We start from the raw sequence: 25,529 nt of genomic DNA on the forward strand, positions 1-25,529 counted from the left end.
CTCTGTCGCTGCGCGAGCGGGTCGAGACCTGTTTCTTCATTGTGCGTAATGTTTAAATATAATTACTTTTACTGAAGTAATTCTCATCTCAATTTTTATTACTTCTTAGCTTCATAGATCAGTAGCTCTTGGAGTCAATGACTTGCGAAATAAAGTGACAGATATGTAGAAATTTACTTTGCTAATGTCAGAGAAAGAATGTTTTAATTCTTACTCAGACTTCCTTGTACAGCAAAGCTGAACTTATTATTGTTTATTTCTCCAGAGGAAAGATAAGGTACAGTTTGTTTGTAGGGGCAGCCTAAGAATCTAGCGATAACAAAGCGAAAACATATCTGTAGATACGTAATTTAGTATTGAAGTTGGAAAGTATTTTATTTTTCCTCCGTTAAATGAAGCCTATATAATTTAATTTAATTATCTAGCTTATACATGTACCTAGGGGTCCAGGGTTCTACATTCTGGTTACGAATCTGGCTATAATGCAACGTAATCATAATGTGTGTTCATACATAATTCAGTACTCATACTGGAACTGTAGATTATTTTATTTTTCTCTGATAAACTAAGTCTATCTAATTTTATTTTATCATATAATTTTTACATATCTAGAGGTCCAGTGTTCCATATTCTGGCTAAGAATCCGGCTGTAAGAATATAAGCATATCTGTTCATATGTAGGCCTAATTCATTACTCATATTGAAACTGAAGATTACTTCCTTTTACTTTATTAAATCAAGCCTATCTAAGTTAATTTAATCCTCTAGCTTATACCTACCTAGAAGTCCAGGATTCTATGTTCTATCACTCTGGCCTGTGGCAATATAAACCTACGAGTGAAGGTAGTTGTATAGAAGCGAATATGAAAACCGTAATCCAATAATATCGTTAATATATTGAAGATAAAATTGTATATTAGAAAAAATCGTATAAAGTGTAATATATATATATATATATATATATATATATATATATATATATATATATAAAACGAAAGGTTTTTAAAATAAAAATTGAGTTTTGGAATTATAAAATCTCCTCGTTCCTAGCATGCTTGTATTTATTTTAAAAGTGAAATGTAGTTAATGTGCTTCATTTTATAAAGTTTTCTAATGCTCTTAAGGAAGTGTTGTTAATGCTCTTCGTATAATTCATGGAAAAAGAGGCAGAAGTGTTTATGTTTATAATATCATCCAAATATCTCATGTTTATGCAATATTTCGTCTTATACCATGTATAATATTCCAATGAAAAGTGAAAATCGTATCTATGATTATTCTCAGCTTTCTTCTTCTTTCCACGTTCTATTACAATGGCACTGCTAACACATACTACTAATGTATTTAAAATATCGCACGATGAAGTAATACACGGTTCTGAAAATTGTACAAATAATTAACACGTTTGTTTTGCGTTATTTTCCAGGAGAGGTAAATTCAAGTATACCACCTATTTTAATTGTCTCTTTGTCCTGTCCGAGAATATGAGATAACGTATGCACTTCTAAACCACACGTCTCTGCAGTCAGATTCTTTGTTTGTGAAGAACTGACACGCACTGAAAAAAATTATGTACAAAAATACCATACTCCTGGCTTGTGAGTGTTGGACTATCCCTTTGCGTATAACAGAAGAAACACCAGAGCCAATTGCAATCCCTTCAAGAGACATTGTTACGGTAAGTTACGCATCACACAAGAGAGAACAGTCCACATCTGAATTTGAAAATAAACAGATTCTATCTTCGTTTACAGAGACGGAATTCAGAGCAAAATATGTTGTATGCTGTAGGTTTGATATCTCTGTTTAGTCTTAAAGCGATAACACGCGAACCAGTTTACATACAATTGCCATTCTTGTACTGTTGGATTCAGAATTCGGAGCTCTATCGAATGCCATAGCTTAAAATTCATTCCTAGCCATAAGTATTGTGCGCGCAAGAAAGAAACTAATACGCGACGCTTCAGCGAGACTTCGCGACGATTTAACTAGGCAACACCGCTTCACTGTCACTGGCTAGTCGACATAGACCGGCCTGAACTAGCTCCGCCTTATATGCCTTCTTATTCTGAAAGCGCTTTAGGCCTGAGCACGCTCCCTTCTATCCACTTGACAGCCTCGTGATTTCATTCATTTTGAATCACACTGAATTGGTATATTGCAAAACAGTACAGAGGTTCAAGATGTTCTTGTCACACACCACTTTTTTGTTGTGGCTGGGTCGCGACCCACTTAATCATGGTAGGATCTGACCTCTCATACACTGTTAGTTCAGAAGCAATGGCGCTGCCTTTGAACGTGGAAGGACCATATGACGTTCAATTGCTGTCATATTATAATTTTTATTACAAGTTCAAGTGTCAGGAAAAGTGTTAATGGGTTATTTTTGTACTATAAGTATATCCGCCTCAAGTTTTATCAACAGTTATCTCACTAGAGGTTTTGATTTATCTAGAGAAAATAAAAAATCGAGTGGGATTTAATTGACTATTACACCATTAGGAGAAAGAATATACACATTAGAAGAAATAAAGTACGCCAATACAATAAATTATTAATGGACTTGCTAAAATTCTATTTCGCTAATGTTAGCTTCACCAAAACGTTTGAACGGAGCCGCCATTTAGTTGACTATCTATGTGGGAAACAAATGACGATCGCAAAGCATGTTTTATAGTGCCGTAAAGAATTTGCAGTTTGAAATGTTGGAAAACAAGAAAGAAATGCTAGGGAAGTGATAAAAGCAAACAAACGCTAGAGAGGTGATGAAAACAAACAAATGCTAGGGAAGTGATAAAATTATAGGGATAAACAGCCATGATTAGTCGAAACACGTCCTTTCGTACTATTTTATCGCTCGAAAGTAGTATGACGTAGTAAAGGTGTAATGGTCACCATAAATCGCTAACACTGTAGAGGAAAACAACTACATCTCACATTATGTTGCATTAAGATCATTATCATCATCATCATCATACTTCTTCTTCTTCTTCTTTTGCTTCTTATCATGTCGTCTGATTGAAGGGTCGATTGTTATTATTAAATTTAACTTTGAATTGTCATATTCTTTGCTCAACAAATCTATCCAAACCAGTGGCGGTCAGAATTAAGGGAACATGTTATGATTTTAAAAACTTCTACAATTTTCATTCAAAATTTGTGAACTTTAACTGCATAACCAGGTGTACAGTGCTGTCATCTGTACATTTGGTGTCATTAGGGCTAATAGTTTTGAAATTATATATATATTTTTTTATATATTTTATATTCACATCACTAAAAAGACTGTTGCGTCAAAGTTTTCAAAATGTTTAGTTCATATTTGCTCAAAAGCTTAAAAATAGTTATGGGGATAAAAAATTAATTAGCTTCTTTAGCTCACTCTAAATAGTCACAGTACATTTTTAAATTTAATGAATTTACCATTACAGCAATTTTTAATCTAAGTGCAATATGAATTTGCCTCGAAGGAACTTAGTATTACTATTTCATACAAATGTTAATTAAATTTTATTTATCAACATAATTTACCTCTGTGAGAAGTTCCAGACCAATTTCACAATAACAGTTGTGCAAGGAGCTTTTTTTTATTCAACAAACTGCTTACAATTTAATGTGGATAAAATAACATTAAAAACATTTCTCTCAACTGACTCACGCACCGTATTTTGGTCACATTTGATTATATGGCTAGATCATTTAAAACAGTAGTATCAAATATAATTACGATCATAAAAATAAAAAAGTGGATTTTCTTAATTTTGCAGCAGGGATGCAGAGCCACATGTGCGTTAAAATTTCTTTTCTTGATCATTTCATTATTATTATTATTATTATTATTATTATTATTATTATTATTATTCGGACCAATTGGGGCAGAGCATTGTCCGGATTAATAGAAGTCCAGATTAACCTTCTAAGGACCGGGTATAGAAAATTACGTTGAAAACCCTGTGGGACATTTCGGTTGTTTCTTAATCTAAACACAATTTTTGTTTTATTTAAAAGTGCTTAAGATACATAACTAAATACTTTAAACCTTACCCAATCTATTTTGGTGCTAAATGAAAACATCTTACAGGACAATAAAACAAAAATCACTAATGCGACTGTTAAAATTTTAAATTGATAGTTGTTGTTGTTTAGTCAACTGTCGGAAGACAAGTCTGAGCCTCACAAATGATATCAACATGGCAGCACTTATGAGACAACTAGGTTGGGAGATAATGGGGTAGGGTGGCTAATTCCTTTTCCCCTCCTTTTCATACATCGCCGATTAGCTACATATTACGCTAATCAAACTTCAGATGCATACAAACAATTGTTCTTCCTCTGACACATATCGTCAAGTGAGATGTACTACCTGGTAATAGATGTAGCCCTACATATTAGCCAGAACCTCAATCAAAGGTAGAGTTTATAAGTAGTATAACTGTAATAGGAGAATGGAGAAGGTTACATAACGCAGAACAGCACGCATTGTATTCTTCACCTGACCTAATTAGGAACATTAAATCCAGACGTTTGAGATGGGCAGGGCATGTAACACGTATGGGTGAATCCAGAAATGCATAGAGTGTTAGTTGGCAGGCCAGAGGGAAAGTAACCTTTGGGGAGGCCGAGTCGTATATGAGAGGATAATATTAAAGTGGATTTGAGTTGAGGTGGAATATGATGATAGAGACTGAATTAATCTTGCTCAGGATAGGGACCGATGGCGGGATTGTGTATGTTAGGGCGGCAATGAATCTCCGGGTTCCTTAAAAGCCGTAAGTATGTAATGTTTTAGAACATTGAAGAAAGAAACTTCTGTATGCTATAAACAGAATTCGGTCTTCAGTAATCATACTAGTATAAACCGGAATGGAAATTGTAATTTTCCTGACAGTGCCTCACAAATACATTGAAAATATCTGTAAAAGCAGCTGTTTTATCATTGACTTTTGTCTCTTCACGCGTGTTATCATCAATTCTCAGGATGCTAAGCAACAATTTGTGCATAACATTTTCTCCTCTCTAATAAACGGGTTCCGACTTCACGTGCTTTTACTTGGTTATTATTATTATTATTATTATTATTATTATTATTATTATTATTATTATTATTATTATTATTATTATTATTATTGTTATTAGAATATACATACAGGCCTCAATAGGCTCAACACCGAATGTCATGGGTTAGATCATCACAGTACCTAACGTTATATCTTCTTATACAAATCTGTCTTTCAGACATAGCCCCCTGTGAAGCAGACTTGAATAATTTCAAGAAAAAATTGTTCCGGACCGGGTATCGATACCGGGATTTTTGGCTTGGCGCACCAAGGCTCTACCGACTGAGCTATCCAAGAATACACCCGACACCATCTCAGTTTTTCCCTTTATACCCACACACCTCAAGTGGGCTGACAAGACGCCAGAAACCCAACTTTGAATGCACACAAACTTTGTGATGCGTTGGTGCGCTAAGCCAAAGGTTCCGGGATCGATACCCGGCCCAGGAACAATTTTTACCTTGAATTATTCAACGTAATATCCTATTGTTATAAATTTTTATGAACTGTTTTCAATGAAGTGTACATTACGTCTTAATATGAATTTGTTTAATTTAATTTAATCTCTTTTTCCAACGAACACTATGCGTACCTACATTTCCCATAACTATGGTCCTGGAACACACCTATGGTCCATTCAAATTTTACACTCCGTAACTTATTACCTCGTTTATCTACATTTTTGCTGTACTGTAGTTTGAAGTCAAGTCGCTGCAGCTATCTACGAACGGTCTATGTTACTTCTGCAATGTTCATTGAATAGTTGTGTCGTGGACCATAGTTGTGTTCCAGGACCATAGTTATGGGAAATGACGGTAATCATTTCCTTATAATCTCAAATGTGTTCTTTTTTAATGTGAATGTATTAGCTGTTTGTCTGGGATATTTCCCTAAAAACGTAGTGATGTTCAATGGAAGTTACGTAGTACTATGGAATATCCTTAGTTCAAAATGATAGGGTCTTGTGTAAACAAACGGCTTACAAATACGACAGCTGTTTGTATTTTATAACATTTCGTGTGGTCTAAATTTATCAGCGTGTTTTCTTTTGCTGACACATGGGAAGGGTCACGTACAGACCCATGTTAACTGATAATCCTAAGGTGAAGGTTAATTTGTAATTATATGACGTCATGCAATTCATTCTCTTACCCTTAAAGAAAACATGTGTCTATTCAATAAAATGTCTTAACATTAACTTATGTGGAATGCCCCGTGAGCACGAGTATGTTACTCTTTCTCGGGGTGCTAGAGAGTTCTTATATTAAAAAAATCAACATGTAGGCCTACCTTTGTTCTGACAATAAAGTATTATTATTATTATTATTATTATTATTATTATTATTATTATTATTATTATTACTATTACTATTATTTGCAGTAGGCCTATATGAATTATAAGTAGAAATGGGTCTTTACTACAATTTCTGGATTCTCGATATCGGTATGTTTTACAGGTTCGATATCAGTACTACAACTTCGAAAGTGAAAATTGAAAACTCGATGTAACAAAAAAAATTAGAAGATATCAAAGAACATTGGAATATTTTACACTTTCCTAATATTCCGCGTCACACTGGTGAAGTCTTATTTAAGAAGCAAATAAGTAATGCCTAAAGTCCACCGCTATTAATAATGGTTAGCTTGCCTGACCACGAAACGTGCGGGCCTGGGTTCAAATCGGGGTTTTTCCGAGGTTTTTCCTCAATCACTTGAAGCAGAATTGCTAGGTAACTTTCGACGTTGGACCTCGGACTCATTTCGTCTTCATTAGATTCAATTCATATACCATCATCTTAATAGTTTCAAGTCGATTGGGAGATCATGGCAGACGTAGTTCCGTGTTTCGTCTACAGGTGTCATCTATCTGGGGGAGCTGCACAAATCCCGTAAAGGCTTCTAGAATGGACTAGGCCAGACCGAGGAGTAGCTCCGTCTGGCAGATGTGCTTTGGTGAGCTGCAAAATCTGCGGTGGCGCGATCTTCGTGTACAAGGATGCATCCTAACTCAAACAAGTGAATTGCCAACAGATGCCATCTATCGAGGAGCGAGACGAAGGGACGTTGCTGTCCACGCGGACTTCGTGAGCAGGGTTGCCAGATTGGGCGAAAAGTCGCGGATTGGGCTACTCCGAAGCGCTGTTTGCGACTAATTTTTACTTCAGGCGATTTGCAAATTTTTGGGCTACTATAAATTTTGGCGAGCGAAATTTGGGCGGATGAAAACTCCTTGTCATCTTTAAAAGTCGTATCTTTTTCTTTCGTTTTTCTTTGAGTTTATATTTGGCATGACATGGTTTTTGATGTCTAAATCAATGATTTCTTATAATAACCTATACGATAATCGAAATCTATGGGAAATACCACCTATTTTAAAATTGTAGTATCGCCTCCACGTGTATTCGAAGGGGCTTCCCCATCCCCACTGCGTCACTTATCTCAGGAAGGTGCAGTGCAAGTTGCAACTTACATTCAATTAGTAGTTATTTCGTGAGTTTTGACAAGGAAAATTTGTTATAATTGATCAGCTATAGTACTGTGTTATTCGCTGTCAGTATGGAGTGTCGTTAGCTAGTGATTAGAAGTTACTTATTGTCCGCCGCTGTGGAGTAACGATTAGCATGCCGACCGTGAAGCAAACCTGGTTGGGACAAGTTAACTGGTTGAGGTTTTTCAGGGGTTTCCCCTCAATCTATTAAGTGCAAATGCTTTGTAGATTTTGGCGCTGGACCCTAGACTGATTTCGCTGGCATTATCACCTTCATCTCACTCAGACGCTAGATGACCATCGCAGTTGATAAAGTAACGTAAAATAAACAAATTAAAAAGTTATTTATTATCTTTTTTGTGTGTTTTATTATCTTCATTATTTTCTCTTTTACACTGCGTATTTTAATATATCTTTCTTCGATATTATTAATATTTTGTAGCCTATAATTGCAATGGAAAAGTGGAAAAACTACAGTCAAAGCTGTCGAGTGGAACTGAGGGCACAAAAAGCGGACTTGAAAACAATACGCTGATTCATCAAAATACAAACAAAATTCCGGATCTCTTTTCTCCAATTCTAAACTTAAGGATGTATGGCCAATTGCTGAGTTATTAACAAAATTTGAAATTCAGTTGGCGGTTTTGTGGCCATTTATATCGCAGCAAAATATGTGGATTATTTAAGCGAACTTATTGATTTAAATGATCCATGTGTAGGACTGTACATCTGCAACTTCATAGAACAAAGTGCACTGCAATGAATAAGACGGTCATAGCCACTAATATCATAAAGGACCTAATATAAGATACGAAAGCAGTACCAATTTAATAAATTATTATTAACGAATCGACAGTTGTTGCATGTATTATATATCTTCGCAATGTAACAGTCAAGTATTATAATAGAAGTTTTGTCTCTCATTAAGATAGAAGATAGTGTGAAATTAAAATCTTGGGCGATTTTATCCTCTAAAAGACTATTCTTAAAGAAATAATTGCGAATTTCTGTGAAAACAATCTGGCAATCCTGTTCGTCAAAACTGGTTGCCACAGCCGAATCAATAGGATGACTCGAAGCAGTGAATCACGTGGTTGAAGAGCGATGCGAAGGACTTCTGTAATCATCCCAACACAAGGAGTTTGCATAATATGGCTAAGTCTGCAGTGCTTGCCTACGGACCCTCCTCCGAAAGAAAAAGAATGCCTAAGTTTGGATAAATTATTTTTCTGGGGAATACCAGTTCTTATCAATTTCAGTTAGACATATTATGGAGTTTCTTCACATATACCTGATCAGGACCATTCTGGATGGATGGTGGCAATACTAAATCTCTTACATTTCCCATTTCCCTACCAATTCCTGTTACACACCGCTACTGAAGAATTTCCCAGCGCTATGACTGCAGCTATTCAAGTGTTTGGTTTACCAGTGATTAGGATTATTTTATAATCTAGTATTATATGAATTAGAGGAGTGTAATAGGAAGTTAGATAAGACGTTAGACGCATTCAAACTAGCTAAGGAGTATGGTGGAGGAGGCTAGCTAGGATAACGAATTATAGAAGGCCTATGTAGAAAATTAGTGAGATCTGAAAATGAAATGTACACAAGAAACAGACATAATAACGAACATATTAGACAATGGTGACAATGTTTTAGTAACAAGTATTGTTAGAAACAGTGTGTGTTCGATATAGACTAAGTGAACTGAAAATCAAGAACGAAGTGATAAAAGTGTCAATTCTGAATGAATTAGAGGAGTGTAATAGGAAGTTGAATAAAACGATAGAGAGAAGGAAAATAGGTGAGGAGTGTGGCGGGGGAGGCTAGCTAGGATAGCGAAGTGTAATATGTAGAAAATTAGCGAAATCTGAAAAGGGAATGTACACAAGAAACAGATATAATAACGAACAGGTTGGGCTATGGTGTAGTATGTGTTAGTAACAAGTTTTAGGAACAGTGTGTGTTGATATAAGTGAACTGAAAATCAAGAACAGAGTTGTAAAAGTGTCAATTTTGAATGATATAAATTAACTTGTTAAGTTTTAAAGACGGGAATACTGATCAATTTAAATGGAGTCGAAAGTTAAATTATAAGAGCGTCTACAAAATGTATATCTGTAATGAATGTAATTGTGGCACCGGATACAAAATTGTGAGGTCCACATTATATGGATATAAATGTTGACATCAAATATATATCAAATATCAAATAATCTAGTATTATAAAATATTATTGAATGTGGAAAAGACAACACATTTCTGTAAAAGACGGAAGAGATATGGATATACCACATGATCCTATAACTTCGATATAGTGGAAATCTAATCCATAGCTGAAGCTTAAAGAAAGAACTAAAGAAAGATGGAAAGACAGAAAACAAATATGACGCTCTTGAAAGCAAAGAATTATCTAGTCCTTTTCACAAGTACCGATAGCTCTCGTTGCTCCAGATTATGGATGGTAACGAGATATCGGAATTGTCGAGGACACAACTCCTGTTGCAAGTATAGCTCGTTTAAATATTTGTTCTTCATATGTTGAAATAAGATGCACTGAACTAAAACAAGTATTTATTTTTTCACTTGCGTGGTCAGAGTTGTAAACAATCCTGGGAAACATGAAATTGTGGTTTCCACAGTGATTGGTCAACCGTGAAGCCTTTGGGAATTTGAATATTATTCATCTTCACTTCATGGTTTGGGTTTAAGCCCGTTTCGACTTCATAGAATTTGTGACCATCATTTCCATGGTCTGTCACGATCTCTTGTACCAGTTGCTCTATGATATTAAGAACTTATTTAGGAATACTTGTGTCAGTCATTTTCCCTACATAATAATAATAATAATAATAATGTTTTATTTTCGCTGGCAGAGTTAAGGCCATAAGGCCTTCTCTTCCACTCAACCAGCCTTAATCAATACAATACATAAATTTAAATTACAAATATTTACTCTACACTTAAAAGGTTCTCCAGCAATATTCTTCACTACACATTTATTTAAATTTAGATAAATCTATAAGGTAAAGTAGTAACTTAATTTATGAGCTAATTTAATTCAATGAATTATAATTAATTTAATATTTGAAATAACTAGTAAAATGATGAAAATTTAATTTAATATAACCTTACTAGGACTATGTTACAGGGAGAATATATATATTTATATTTCTATAATGAGAATATTAATGTAATTGCCATTAGAGGTTTTGTAAATCTATTTAGAGAAATTAATGATAATAATAATAAGAATGGACAGATGTTAGTTTCATTATAAGTAACACATATTAATCAGCAATTCATCTGTTAAGTAAGAATTTATGTAATTTTGACCTAAATGAAGTTATTGTCCAACAACCCCTTATATCACTCGGAAGCGAGTTCCAATTTCTAGCAGCTGAAACTGTATAGGATGAAGAATATAAAGATGTCTTGTGGTAGGGTATAATGAGTAAATTGTTATGATGAGATCTTGTACTTGCTGATGATATGCGGATAAATTTTGAAAACGAGAAGCCAAATAGATTGGGGTAGCGGTGCGCAGAATTTGAAATAAGAGAACAAGAGAATGCAGGGCTCGTCGATCGCTTAGCCTTAGCCAAGACAGAGTTTGGAAAGACGGGGAAACATGATCATACTTACGAATATTACAAATATAACGGACGCACGCATTATACACACGTTGTAGCCTGTTGCTCAAATTTGCATTTAGGTTACTTAATATAATATCGCAGTAGTCAAAGTGTGGCATCACGAGTGTTTGTACAAGGATTAATTTTAATTTATCAGGAAGAAAGTGCGTCAGTCGCTTTAATGAGTGAATAATGGAAAATATTTTTTTGGAAGTGTGATTCACTTGTTCATTCCATTCCAGGTGACAATCCATATAAATACCAAGGTTCTTCACAGTCGTACTGTATGGAATAGTAGTATTATTTACAATTATCGGTGGCAAATTTTGTTTGTCACACTTCGATCTTTGATGTTCTATTAAGATTGCCTGCGATTTACTTGCATTTAAATTAAGTCCGTGCGTTTTCGACCATATGGATATAGAATTCAAGTCATCATTAACTTTAGTTATGGCGTCATTTATGTAGTTAGGTCGAGTATGCAGATAGATTTGTATGTCGTCAGCATAAATATGGTGTCGGCAGGATGTTAGATTAGAAGAAATATCATTAATATAAATAGAAAATAGTAAAGGTCCTAGGACAGAGCCTTGTGGTACGTCAGTCTTCGTGGTACGCCAAGTGGAATAACGATTATTAATAGACACGCACTGTTGGCGTTCACGAAGATAGGAGTCCATCCAGGCTAACGCATTATCAGAAAAATACAGTACTCTTAATTTTGCAATTAGTAAGTCAACGTCTACAGTGTCGAAGGCTTTGGAGTAGTCTAAAAGTGTTAGTATTGTGATCTGTCCTTTGTCTAAAGCTTCACGTATATCCTCAGTCACTTTAAGCAGTGCAGTCGATGTGCTGTGTCCCGTTCTGAAGCCTGATTGGTAAGGGTCAAGAATATTGTGAGTATTGAGGTAATCTGTCAGTTGTTTGTGCACAATTCTTTCCAAAGCTTTTGAGAGAACAGGAAGAATACTAATTGGTCTATAGTCATTAGGTGTTAAAGGTAACTTAATTTTAGGAAGGGGACGAACAATAGCCTTTTTCCATATGTCTGGGTAATGTGAAGTCATTATGGATGCATTGAATATATGGGTTAGTGTCGGAAGAATTATGTCCATAATTTTGTTCAGAAGTTACATAGGACTTCCAATTTTTCCTGTTTTCTTTTAATCTGTCTATGATTTAAATATATGAAGTTCTTTTCTTATACCCGAATTTCTGATATTGAATTTCAAGCTACATTCCTTTGCTGACGTTATTATTTTAATTTAGGGGCTTTTTAAAAATAGGCCTATCTTTGTTCTGGAGGTCCATGATTCGCTTCCATATATTTGAACGGCTATAACTTTATAAAACTTCAACTGCGTTTTATTCTTACGGAGATGTACACCTTTATTGGTAAAAAAATAACATTTTTATAAATTCATTATTTTTTTCTTGTAGAATATACTTTTATTTCCCTTGTGATGAAAAAATGTTTTAGATATCTCTAATAGTGTCCCATGTATGCACTTCATATTTCCCCATTGTCACTTCATTGTCCCATTAAGTTTAATCTTTCTTACTCGTTTTGTCAGTAGTTTCAGTAGTTAAAATTTACATTTGTTTTCTCTAATAACTCAACACGTTTTTGAGATATTTTAATGACATTTTGAAACGTTTGTGTGTTTTTGACATCTTAACAATACACACTATAATTTTTACGTCGCTTTATCAACTGCTATGGCTACCTAGCGTCTAAATGAAATGAAAGTGATGATGCCAGCTAAATGAGTATAGAGCCCAGCGCTGAAAGTTACGTAGCATTTGCTTTTAGTGGGTTGAGGGAAAACCCCGGAAAATTTCAACCAGATAACTTGTCCCAACCAGGATTTGAACTCGGGCCCACAGTTTGCAGTCCGACTCCACGTGGTAGGCACTATAATCTTAGTTCTAGCATTAGTTATTTAGCCTATATTTTAAAACATAATATGGGTTCTCAATTTAAATCCCTGTATTTCAAAGTCACATTTTGGGGGGGGGGGGAAGCAACTAGACGAATTTTTGGAAACGTTTTCGTAGGATGCATGAGTTTCCTCTGTCTGTATTCCGCTCTCTCTCTCTTCATTACCCACAATCCTGATTTAATGTAGTCCAACTTTCATTATGTATCATGGATAGTATCGAAGACTACAAACTAAACCATTCAGTTTCGTTGCATTATTCCTAGATGATGTTGCTTGGGGTCAAACGATCAGGAATGAAAACACTCACCGTTAAATAAAGTTTAGAAATTATTTTCTGGAGTCGTATTCAGAGAAACATAGTGACTGAAATGTATCATGCAGTCTGCAGTCGTCACTTAGTCATCACAATAAAAGTAAATTAGAATAATTTTGGATCCGTTACGCTATCATGTCCCTGACAATTAGATTGAACATTTGTGAATATTTGACGTCATCTTCTATGCACCTAATTTAGCCAATCGAAGTTAACTGATCCTTTGTCTTTACTGAGAGACGCAGTGCTCATAATCAGTAGGCTGTACAGATTTACGATTATAAATACATACATACATACATACATACATACATACATACATACATACATACATACATACATACATTAGAGTGTCGATAATCCGAACGTCAATAATTTGAACCGTTGAAAATCCGAAACCGAACCTTCAAATTTGTTTGCATTTGAAAAGCGCGGGCATGGTTCACTCTCGGCCCTCTCGACTCTGGTCGCCTAGGGTGCTATTCATAGACATTTCGCTAGCCCCGCTACGAGCGTGCTAAACTAGCCCCGACTTTGCCAGAGGAGGGACGAATTATTCATATCGCTAACATTGGTTTATGAATATGAAAAACATTAGTTTCGCTGATCATCCACCGGAAGCCCGTGCAAAAATGTCTATGAATACGGCCCTTCGAGACGGCTATAAATTATCTGAATAAAATGCCTGAGTGTACGGTGACACAACTTGTCTGTCTACGACAAGTTACTCGTAGAGACTTGGCTGCAAAGAAACGAAGCAGCTGAGTTAAATAAAAAAAAAATACACATCAAAGACTTTTTCCAATGTGTCTAGTGTTGTTTGTAGTACAGTATGTAGGCCTATTGAACTGTTTAAAGTTAAAACAATATGTAGTTAAAATTATTCTTTGTGTTGTTTTTGCTCTATGCTCGAAATTCCGAACGAATCAATACTCCGAACAGGGCTGAACATCAATTAATTCGGATTATCGACGCTCTACTGCATATATAAGTACAGTGTATATATATATATATATATATATATATATATATATATATATATATGTGTGTGTGTGTGTGTGTATACAGGGTGGAAGTGAAATAGCCTTGCAGTTTTCCAGAGCGATTGGCTTATGTTGTATGTAACAAAAAAATAAAATATCATATTGGTGAAAAGTTCATAAATTTTTCAGAAAGAAAATGTTTTTCCCACCAAATGTTTAACAATTTCTTATTCGGTGACTATTGCGAATAGGATCGTGATTTCTGTCCACATCGATAGGAAATCTAGTAAAGAATAATTTATCCCTCTGGCGTATTTCAATAGCATGAACGGTTTTCATGTAAACTTAGTTTTTAAAACTCCTAAATTCAAACCATTGCACGAAGCGAACGCGTGGCAAGGTCTTGGCAGCTTACGTACGGAGACACTGAATTCGTTGACCTCTTACGTCTGTATATAAGTAGATTGTTTTAGCGAGTTGTTGCCGGACTGCTGAAACTTAATTTTCTAATTAACCGTGCATTTAAACACAAATGGTACAGTTAAATGAATAGAAAACCTATAATACGTTTTGTGATTAAATACACAGTTAATTAGAAAATTGATATGGTGGTACACTTTTTTTTTGTTATATGCAACATGAGCTATTCGCTCTGAGAATCTGCAGGGTTATTCCATTTACATGTATAAGACTATAATAGTACTTTCACCTTTTTGCGGGGATGAGCAGGTGATTTCACTAGGCCTTTAATAGGACAGCCTTGAGCATAAATGGGAAGGGGAAATGAAAGGAGATACCCCGCCCATGTCCTTTTCACTTACACCGCTTTAGAAACACACAGTAAAGCACTATGCATCAGTGGTGGATTTTTAGGTAACCAGCGAGAGCCGTCACTCAGGAATGTTTGCCTACCTGTCTACTCGTAGTGGTCCGAAACATAACTATTTCTGCCGGAGAGGGTGGAGTGGGGAGTTAAAGGGTGGTCTGCAGTGACTCGATCGAGTTAATAACACCCAAGCCTGGTCTATAGTTTCCATGCTGCTTTATATATAATTCTCGGTTAGCTTTTAAAAGCAGCCAATTTCATTGGGATGATTTCTGTAGGGTTAGATACATGCACTTAAGTACAGACAGTCCTAGACTTCACCATTCACACTAAGCCATACTACAGGATGTTTCAGAAATACTTTGACAAACCTTGGAGGCATGTTCCTCACACCAAATCAAGAAAAAAACTTAATATAGACGTATTCCGAAAATCCTTAGTTTTTTAGTTATTAATGAAAGAACATAATGAAACATCTGTTAGATATTATCAGCTTGGTAGCAAGTGTTGCAATGTTAGTCAATTCAGAAACTCATAAGATAACAAATGTTCAAAATGTTCTCCTCTTGCTTCCACACACGTATTCACTCGTCGGATCATGGACTCCTTGGCAACACATAGTCATCTAGAATACAATGGGTGAATCAGCAGACTTGTATCGATAACATCATTCGATTGCCTAACAAAATGATACAAACTTAAGTAAAGTTGTTGGATTGTACCTCGAAACGCGTTGAACGTAAACTTTCATTGTTATGAGTTTGATTGATTAACGTTGTAACAATTGCTACCAAGCTGACAATATCTAACAGATGTTTCATTTTCGGACATATGTTTATATGAATTTGTTTTCTTGTTTTGGTGTGAGGAACATGCCCCTAAGATTTGTCAAAGTATTTCTGAAACACCCTGTATAATTAAATATTTAATTAAAGTGGTATGTTTACTAAAATTTCAATATGTTAGACTAAACTATATAATAATTATGCACATGTAGATATTCACATTTTTATTCCACTTTTAACTCTTTTTTTTATAATTGAAGACTAGACATAAAAAGACTGTAATTACCAATCGTAGAAAACAGGGCTTTCTTGTGCAACTAGTAATGTGATATATAGTTTGAACATCTATGGGAGAAGCTACATCCTAAATAAAATTACAATGGACTTACTTGAATTCTTTGTATTGTTGAATGCTTTTTGTCTTGTAAGTTCATACATATTATGTATGTACACTGTTTGCTAGTTGAGTGGAAGAGAAGACCTTAAGGCCTTAACTCTGCCAGCTAAAATGTCATTATTATTTTTTTTTCTCAGTACATTGAGCAATGGACATAGATTCTTTTTCTTGGAAAAACTTATTTTTAAAGATATTGGCACTTACAGTCTTTTTATGTCCAATCTTCAATTTATAAAATAACATGATTCACTTTATCATTACATCGCAGTACAAATTTGTGTAACTTTGTTTACAAAAATGAATACCGGTACACAAGTAGATTTTATCCAACACTTATTAATAAAATATCCTGCTGTTATGTTGATATTCATTGTACAAAATTATCTTTTATATTATTCGTGTTATTATTGCTAGGAACAAGGAGTGGACATTTCTGTTTTTGTTCTTGGTTACTCGATGCCATAGCGACGATTAGCTTTTGTAAACTTTTATCCATTCTTTCCTGGCAACAGTAAGATGAATATAAAGAATGACTTCATAAATTAAATATTTCACAATAAATTGTTACGATATTTATTATAACGATTTGTTAAACGTCATATTCGATAAAATATTGTATGTCACACGAGAATAAACAGATTTTATGCATTCGTAGAAATGATCACCCTCTGTTTAGCCTCGTGAATAAAATCCCACTTAGTATACTGTATACTAATATTTCTTAGGTATATGTAGTAATTCGCGAACCACTTCGAAATTTGTTCCTCGACTTATGGATGTACAGTATGTCACTCTTTTATTAAGGTAAGTGTTCTACGAGTAGTTCGCTGTGTCATTGACTGCTTTCTTTCCCTTGACTTTTCTTATCCGTTCTTCATTGGATCTTTGCATGGTCCTTACAATGTCCATCATCAGTTTGATTATCGCTCGTGGCTGCGTTGTCTCATATATATCTGTGTTCTTTGTAGACAAAGCCTTTTCACTTGAATCTTCTTCGGAAATTTCAGAAGACTCTTCTTCTAACTTTTTCTTCGATTCTGATATGTCTCCGTCACTCTGAAAGCATGAGTAAATGCAGTTAAAGTACTAATAATAATATTTTAGCTTTTCTAATTTTACTTTTATTAGTATTACTAATAATAATAATAATAATAATAATAATAATAATAATAATAATAATAATAATAATAATAATAAGTAAAGGTATCCCCGTAACATGCCATGAAGGCACTTGGGGGGCATGGAGGTAGAGCTCCATGCTTTCCATGACCTCGGCACTAGAATGAGGTGGTGTCGTCGGCTGAGTGAACCTCGGGGCCGTTCTGAAAGTTTGGCAACGAGAAAAAATCCTGTCACCACCTGGGATCGAACCCCGGACCTTCCAGTCCGTAGCCAGCTGCTCTACCAACTGAGCTACCCGGCCGCCCATAATAATAATAATAATAATAATAATAATAATAATATTTATTATTATTATTATTATTATTATTATTATTCTTATTATTATTCTTATTATTATTATTATTATTATTATTATTATTATTATTATTATTATTATTTTCTAGAAGAGAACTCGTGCAGAGCTTATATGTTGCTAGTGAAGCCCATAGCTTTTCATTTTACTCGTAAAAGGTTTTTCTTCTTGCCATAATTTCCTAGAATGGCTACGGGTTTCAATCAGCCTCCCATGAATTCGAGTAGCTACTGGATCTTTTTCGGAGTAAAAGGTCGTCGGAGCGATGAGATAAAGCAAGGACCTCTGAATTCCCTGCCTTCTATGATAGTAGTTTCGCTTCCTCCTCGTTTTACGAAATATATTGACTTAAAAATCGATGCTACTTATGCCGCTTCTTGCGCGGACTCGGATCCTCATAGTTCCGCACCACCGTATCACAGCTCTCGCATTAATACTCTAGTCATTTTTTTCTCTTTACTCCCATTAATACAGTAGTAATGCAATCCATGACATCTGTCACTAATCGTACACCAGGGATGAGACGATATTAGCTCCCAATCATGGTTGAAGAGCTCGACTTTGATTACGAGCGCATAGCGCATTCACTGTAACGTAGACAACAGGGATGTACATGCACATGCAGCGAATAAAGGCAGCAATTATTACAATAACTTGCGTTACTAAATTTCTGGCTATGTAATAGGGCTAATTACTCAGTTATTTAATATACATATACATATATAAACAAATCGCAAAGGGAAGGGTTTTTAGGAACAAAAAGAGAAATAGGAAAAGTTAATTGTATGTAAACCACTTTATTGTTAAAAGCAATTATTTATTATGTAAATACTTCACTTCATTGGTTAGGAGAAACTAATAGGATCTACCTGCTCGACGTGTGTGATCTCTAAGTACTTTTGAGTATTTGTTGAAAAAATAATAATGGCAATATTGATTGAAATAGAGTATATTGATTGTGTGATTGTGAAAATGTAGTCCTTACTCTCCAGTCGTGATTATGTAATGAGTTTTCTTAGAGTGATTTGTGAGATGCACGTAACACGAAAAGAACAAATTGAGAGCCATCGTCATTTTTGTGGTCAGTCATTTAAGGGGATATGTATGACTTTTAAAACTTCCACAATTTCGGCCAAAATTTGTGAAATTTAAACTATATAAACAAATCTATAATAAAATCATCTGTACAAAATTTGGTGCAATTAGGTCTAATAGTTTTGAAATTATATTTTTAAGTATATTTTATATTGACGTTACTAAAAAAGCTCCTTGCATCAAAGTTTTCAAAATGTTTAGTTAATATTTGCTAAAAATCCTGAAAATAGTTATTGGAATAAAAGTGAATTAGCATTTTGAGTTTAGTAATAGTATAAGTTAAAGTGCAATGATAGATAAAATATTATTTCTAAATTAAAGAAACACGTACCGTAGTCTAATAAAAGTAAATATCCAGAAACAAGCAACAAATAAAACATCAATAATACATTTAAAATCAAGAAATAAAAGTAATCTAGATACTATCTGCTGACCCAAATGTAAATTAATTTACCTTCGATGTCAATTCCGAAATGAATTTATTTCTCTCTTCTCCTGAATAATGCCTATATTTTTTTCATGTTGCGTCTCATAATGCCGTTTTATGTTGCTTTTTTTTTGCAAATGATATTTTTTTTACACAACAAACACTGGACTTCATCAATATGTTCGAAGCATAGATATTGTATCTTCCACTCTTCCTTGAAAGCTTTAAGCGCTTCCGTTCCGTCATGATGCGCTGTGTTCTAAGAAGGCCGGCCCGGATGGCTCAAGCGGTAGGGGCACGGCATGTCCCTATCGCTTGGTCCGAAGGGTTGTAGGTTTGAGTCCCGCCTCGGGCATGGGTGTTGTGTTTGTATTAGGGTAAGTAAAACAAAGGAAGCAAATGAAAACGAAAACAGAAAAAATAGATAACTTTGGTAAACGGCCTCTGGCCGGTATAAATTAAAAAAAAAAATCTGTACATCCTTTAGCAATGTTTACAGGTAAAAGAGCGCCGCGCGCGCGCAGCGGGCATAAAATAGCTCTCGCCCGCAAATATTAGTCACCATCGCAAGATTGTCGTACACCGTCCAAATCCATAGGTATGCAGAAGTATAGAAACACGACTGTAATAATATGCTTTCAAGAACCGAAAGGGGAATTTGAACCTAAAGTGAAACAACGAGGAGAGAAAGATAAGTCATTTATTGTCGTGGTCGATGCAAGTAGTTCGGTAAACTGACAACAAAATCACGTGAGAAGATGGTTAAGAAATGTATTTCTCCCGGATGGTAAGAAAGACACACTACTACTTCTGAATTCCTGGTGTGGTCAGATAGATGACACTATATTTACTGATGAATTAACCAATACTTTATACGGTAAGACAATTAAAACACAAACCATCTCTCAAAACTACAAGATTTGTGCAACTCTTGGATATGTATTTTTTTAGACAATATAAAATTGTAATTCGAAGGCTAGAAGAGTATTTCAGTCATAAAAATTGTTTGTGAAAACATTTCAACACATAGCACGATAGGGGCTTCATAATGACATTAAATTCCGTTGTATGTATAACCGTTTCATTCACCTGTCCTCAAAGAGACGATAACATATTATGGCGTGGGGTCAGAAAAGATCCCAGGTAAGTGTCGAGAGTTAAATATAGGTACTTCTTTTCTAGAGCTAGTGTAGACGAACTTTCATACGCTTATGTCTATACATTTTCCAATAAACTCTTTGGCATACCTATTTCCTACTTTGTTAATTGACATGTACTGTCATTAAAATGTAGCGAAAAAGTTCATTTCGACTGTTTGAGTATCATCTGGAAGTTGAGGACATATATTATTATTATTATTATTATTATTATTATTATTATTATTATTATTATTATTATTCGTATGGACTTAATGTTGCCATTCTGTCTTGTTGTTAACAATGTTTCTGAATGGAACATATTTTTTCTTCTCTTATATCCACATAACACACTTGACAAAAATTATGATCTTTCCCAGTTTTATAGAAAAATATTACTTCCCGAATTCCTGTATAAATTTAATGTAGTGAGCATAGAACACCTTGCATTTCGTGTTTTCTGCAAGTTGACTGTACTTACTACTTGCCCCACACTCACGACATCTTGATTATAGACTTAAGACTGATCCACAATAAACCGGGAATGAGAACTAGAACGAGAGCGGGAAACGAATAACGTGAACGTAAAGATTTTTTATTCGCAATAAACCGAGAACAGAAACGGCTATGCATATCGATATGTATGTCAATAACGATATGTAAAGTTGATATTAAGGATTCTGATGTTATTTGTATGTACTTGACCAATGACGTTCTCTCATAAGTACAGGGACATCATTTTATTTTTACTTGAATTTTTATTGTACCTGAGTTTTTGAATGTACTTCACTCCCACCCCTTCTACTAATGAAGTTCCAGCTCTCCTCTACACAGAACCAAGGCTGCATATAGTAAGCAGTACTGAGTTAGTGAGTATAGTACGTTCCAGAAATATGTTCGCGTTTTCCAATGACGAAAGAGCTTTCAATATTGAGTCATATTTTCGCACAGATACTGTCGTCCGTTTGCCTATGTCGCATCCCGATTTCCCCCATCTGCTTCTGCTCGTCCCACTGTGGGCTGGGCTGTCTTAGCTCTTGTCTGAAAACATTAATTTCTGTTAGGAATTGGACGTCTACGTAATATTATACAACTGTTTAAAAAACTTAAATAAAAGGGTCTCGTTAAGCAGTTAACTGCCACGTGATTTCCCTTCTTTCTACGATCCTGCAACATAACCCCTTAGACGTACAGTAGATAGCATGTCTGAGTAATTTTATCTGTGCGGGTCGGGCAGAAGTGAGGACGGAATTTACAGTACGTAAGGTATTCTTTTATACAGTAGGTACAGAATTATTTCAACATGAGTTACTAGTACGAAGGACGAAACTGGTAATTGAAAGTAGATGTAATATTCTATAGTGCGATAATAGGCACAAAAGAACTGAAGCCTGTATCGAAATGAACGGCCACCATTTGCAAAAATGTGTTTAAATATCCGTATTATGATTATTTTTCAATTTAACTTCATTCTCTATATTGTACGATAATGTGGTGTAGACAGTATAATATACACTGCATAATGAATACGTTCGCATGGATAACTCAGTTCGTGAGTAAAAACACTTACTGTTAATACCGTACTGTATTTTGATTAAACAAAAACCTAATGAAAATTATCAAACTCAAAATCGAGATATTTCCTAGTTTACGTAAATGGATGAACTACTTTTCCTCCCTCCTATACCTAGTAAAGTGAGTTGTTTGTATTTTACGCCAGTATAATCGAACTCCAGTCGTGGAATGGGGTAGAAAACGGTATTTCCGGTTCTCAATCCTTAATCCAAAGGTATAGCCAGGTTAATATTAAAAATGTTAGTGCAATAAAATGATGTCCCTGTACAAGCCAGCTAACATAAAAACTGATTAACCAACTTCGAAATTTAAGACACGGAATATTTAAGATTTCAATTCAAGTGGTAGTCTGGTCATATATATACGTACCGTATATGGAAAGTGATTTTACTGAATTTCTAGGTTAGTTACAAGTAATGAATGGACAAAATATTATGTCATGGCCTCCTTGCTACAAAATATACGACCAAATAGCAGGGCCGGATTTAGGTATAGTGCTAAAATTTGCCGCCCCAACTCCCACAAACAGTTTATCAGCAGCTATTATACAGGTCATGTTTAGTTTAAATTAGTTTTAAATCAAATGTTACAATTCAGGAAACAATAAATTACTGGAATCAAAATACATGCATCTTACTCGTGAAGTATAAAGATTTCCTCCGCACTTTCTTCACAGAGAAAGCATTGATGATATCATCAAAGTTGATCTGACGAAGCACATCAGGTTCGATGTAAAGAAACGTATTCAAACTTGTTCATTATAGAAACAAAATTGATTTGTGAAAGGCAGGCTGTGGTTTATTTTTAAGGATTAGTTTTGTTGTTGGTATAATTATTACGAGTATTTCTTACTTCGATAAGAAGTATAAAGTAAATTAAAAAATAAACTCCAACTCTTTGCGGAATAAACTTTTCATATCGAATTATATATGGTAGTGCACATCCTGAAAAGTGATTAAATAGCCTAGTATTTTTGATGATATAATTAGGTTTTCTGGAAATGTAACTGAGAGTTGTGGTTATTATCCATAGCGATAAATAGCTAATAAACACACATCCAATTTGATTTTCAACAATGCATTCTTGTTTATATAAGCAGTTAAATTTAGGCAGTTTCACAGTATATTAACGTGATACCGACATTACAATATAACCTATGCAGCTGCACACTTTCCATTTACTCTCACCGCGACGCGATAACGAAATAATATCCGACTTCCAAAAGGTGTTCAAGAACAAACTTCAGAAAAGATTTACCAACAAGTGTTTCAAAATCAAATTTCACTGTAGAAAAAAAGGGGGGGGGGGAAAGAAAGAAAAAATGCCGCCCCCCTGGGAATTGCTGCCCTAGGCATTTGCCTAGATTGCCTAGGACTAAATTCGGCACTGCGAATAGTTTTTTTTATGAAACCTGAATGAATTTAGTAGACTGTGATCGGAACGAAGACGGCAAAGTTAAAACTTGGCCAACTCTCTGTTCTCGGGCTCCGGCAAGCTTCTTGTTGATTGTGAATGCTCACATTTAAATACATTTCTTGTAACAATTTTTCCGTTCTCGTTCTCGTTGTCGTTTCTGTTCCCGGTTTATTGTGAACCAGCCTTTAGACGACACTACATGCAGCTAATTTGAGACAGTGTCTAGGTGAACCGTGTCCGAGCTCTAGTTATTATTGTTAGCTTTAAATATATTTTTGTTGGTTATTTATCGACTCTGTATCATCTACTGGGTTATTTAACATCGATAGAATTGATGATAGCGAGATAATTATCTCTTCTTGCCGATTACACACGTAATCATGAGTTTCCATTAAGTTGTATTTCAACCACGATCGTGTTTCCGTGCATTGTTGAAATTGAACATCTTGCGTAGACCGCGGCCGACAAACTTCATGAAATAAATTTAAATTGCATATTACCTGCTTAAATAACCACGAGACCAGGAGTACTGTCAGTAAACACAGTCGCAAACTCATTTCCTTCAGTCTATTTGTAAGTTTGAAGCACAATTTTTGTATTACAACACGTCCTGGTATATAGGACTTCTTCCAGACAAGCACTCCGTTCTGTTAAGTAAGTGGAAGTAGCAATTAAATAAGAAACGCAAGCTCTGTTTTCCTTGCTTGAAGGTCGAACTGTCAACTGTACTTTACAAACCCTCAAGTTATTTTGCTGATTAACATAATTCTTCTTTATGCACACTGAAACAAACTTCAACTCGTGGGACATATTACAAGTCGAAAATAGGTCAGTAAAATGCTTTGATTAGAAAAACTCTCACTAGGCAATAACTTTAAAGCTTGCGTGAATATTTTATGGTGTTTTATCTGTTATTTGTTTTATTCAATATTTGATTATCATTACAGTATTAGAAGCTATTTGCTAACTGAAGCAACAGAGGAGAGGCGGGATACCACGTAACACTTTGTCTTTGGCCCAGTGCTAGAGCGCTGATCTTCCATTCAGGAGGCCCGGGTTCGATCACCGGTTTGGTAGTGGTGGAAATTGTGGTGGCCAAAGCAAACATTCCAAACAGTTTTTCTCGGAGTAAGCCGTCTTCCGATTCATTCTTCCGTTCCACAAATACTCTCCACCTTTTCCGTAATTTCATTTATTATTCGCAATAGTTAAAAATAAGTTAGTTTGAAGTATTGGGTAATACGGAACTACGATGCTCATATACGCCTAAGATTTAAGAGCTTGGAGTTCCGGACCCTGGGGTTTACCAGGTACTCGTCTGGGAGTGAGGCCTGTCTCTGTCAGGACTGAGATCACAAATGCCATCGCATATAGGCTGTAATGTAAGTCTACTCGCGTGAATCCATCCCGTGCCAGGCTCTCGAAAAGCCAGCCACTCGTTCAAAGCTATGAGTTCATGGACCTCTATAGTCCGGGTCAGCTTACTTAATATCCTAAGGGTGAAACCTAACCATTTTCCCCCTATTAGTAAATGTTAAATGTCATGTTTTATTTAACGACGCTCGCAACTGCAGAGATTATATCAGCGTCGCCGGATGTGCCGGAATTTTGTCCCGCAGGAGTTCTATTACATGCCAGTAAATGTAGTGACACGAGCCTGTCGCATTAAGCACAATTAAATGCCATCAACCTGGCTCGGGGTCAACCCGCAATCTTGGGCATAGAAGGCCAGCACTATACCAACCAGCCAACCAGGTCGACCCCTATTAGTACATATCCTAGTGGATTATAGTGATTTTCTAGCTCTCAGGTTCAATTTTCTTTTACCAACTTCGTTTTGAATTTCGGGTACTGACAAAATGTGGCAGTTATTTTCTAACAATTATGTTGGCATCAATAACTACGGTTTGGAGTAAAGTAAACTGATGAAAATGACAGTACCTAGGTTTGTCAATTAATAATAATTAATTAGTAAT

The 25,529-nt window shown here is 35.2% G+C and overlaps 1 long non-coding RNA gene across 1 annotated transcript; it reads right to left on the bottom strand.

Annotated features, from left to right (window-relative positions):
- Positions 1-16,242: 16,242 nt before the first annotated feature.
- LOC138709139 (uncharacterized) lies at positions 16,243-24,184 on the bottom strand. The gene is made up of 2 exons (XR_011334843.1): positions 24,054-24,184; positions 16,243-17,486 (listed from the first exon to the last, which is right to left on the bottom strand). It is a non-coding gene; the product is annotated as an uncharacterized lncRNA (long non-coding RNA).
- Positions 24,185-25,529: the final 1,345 nt, after the last annotated feature.

Source organism: Periplaneta americana, chromosome 1 (genome assembly GCF_040183065.1).
Source record: "Periplaneta americana isolate PAMFEO1 chromosome 1, P.americana_PAMFEO1_priV1, whole genome shotgun sequence".
Lineage (NCBI taxonomy): Eukaryota > Metazoa > Arthropoda > Insecta > Blattodea > Blattidae > Periplaneta > Periplaneta americana.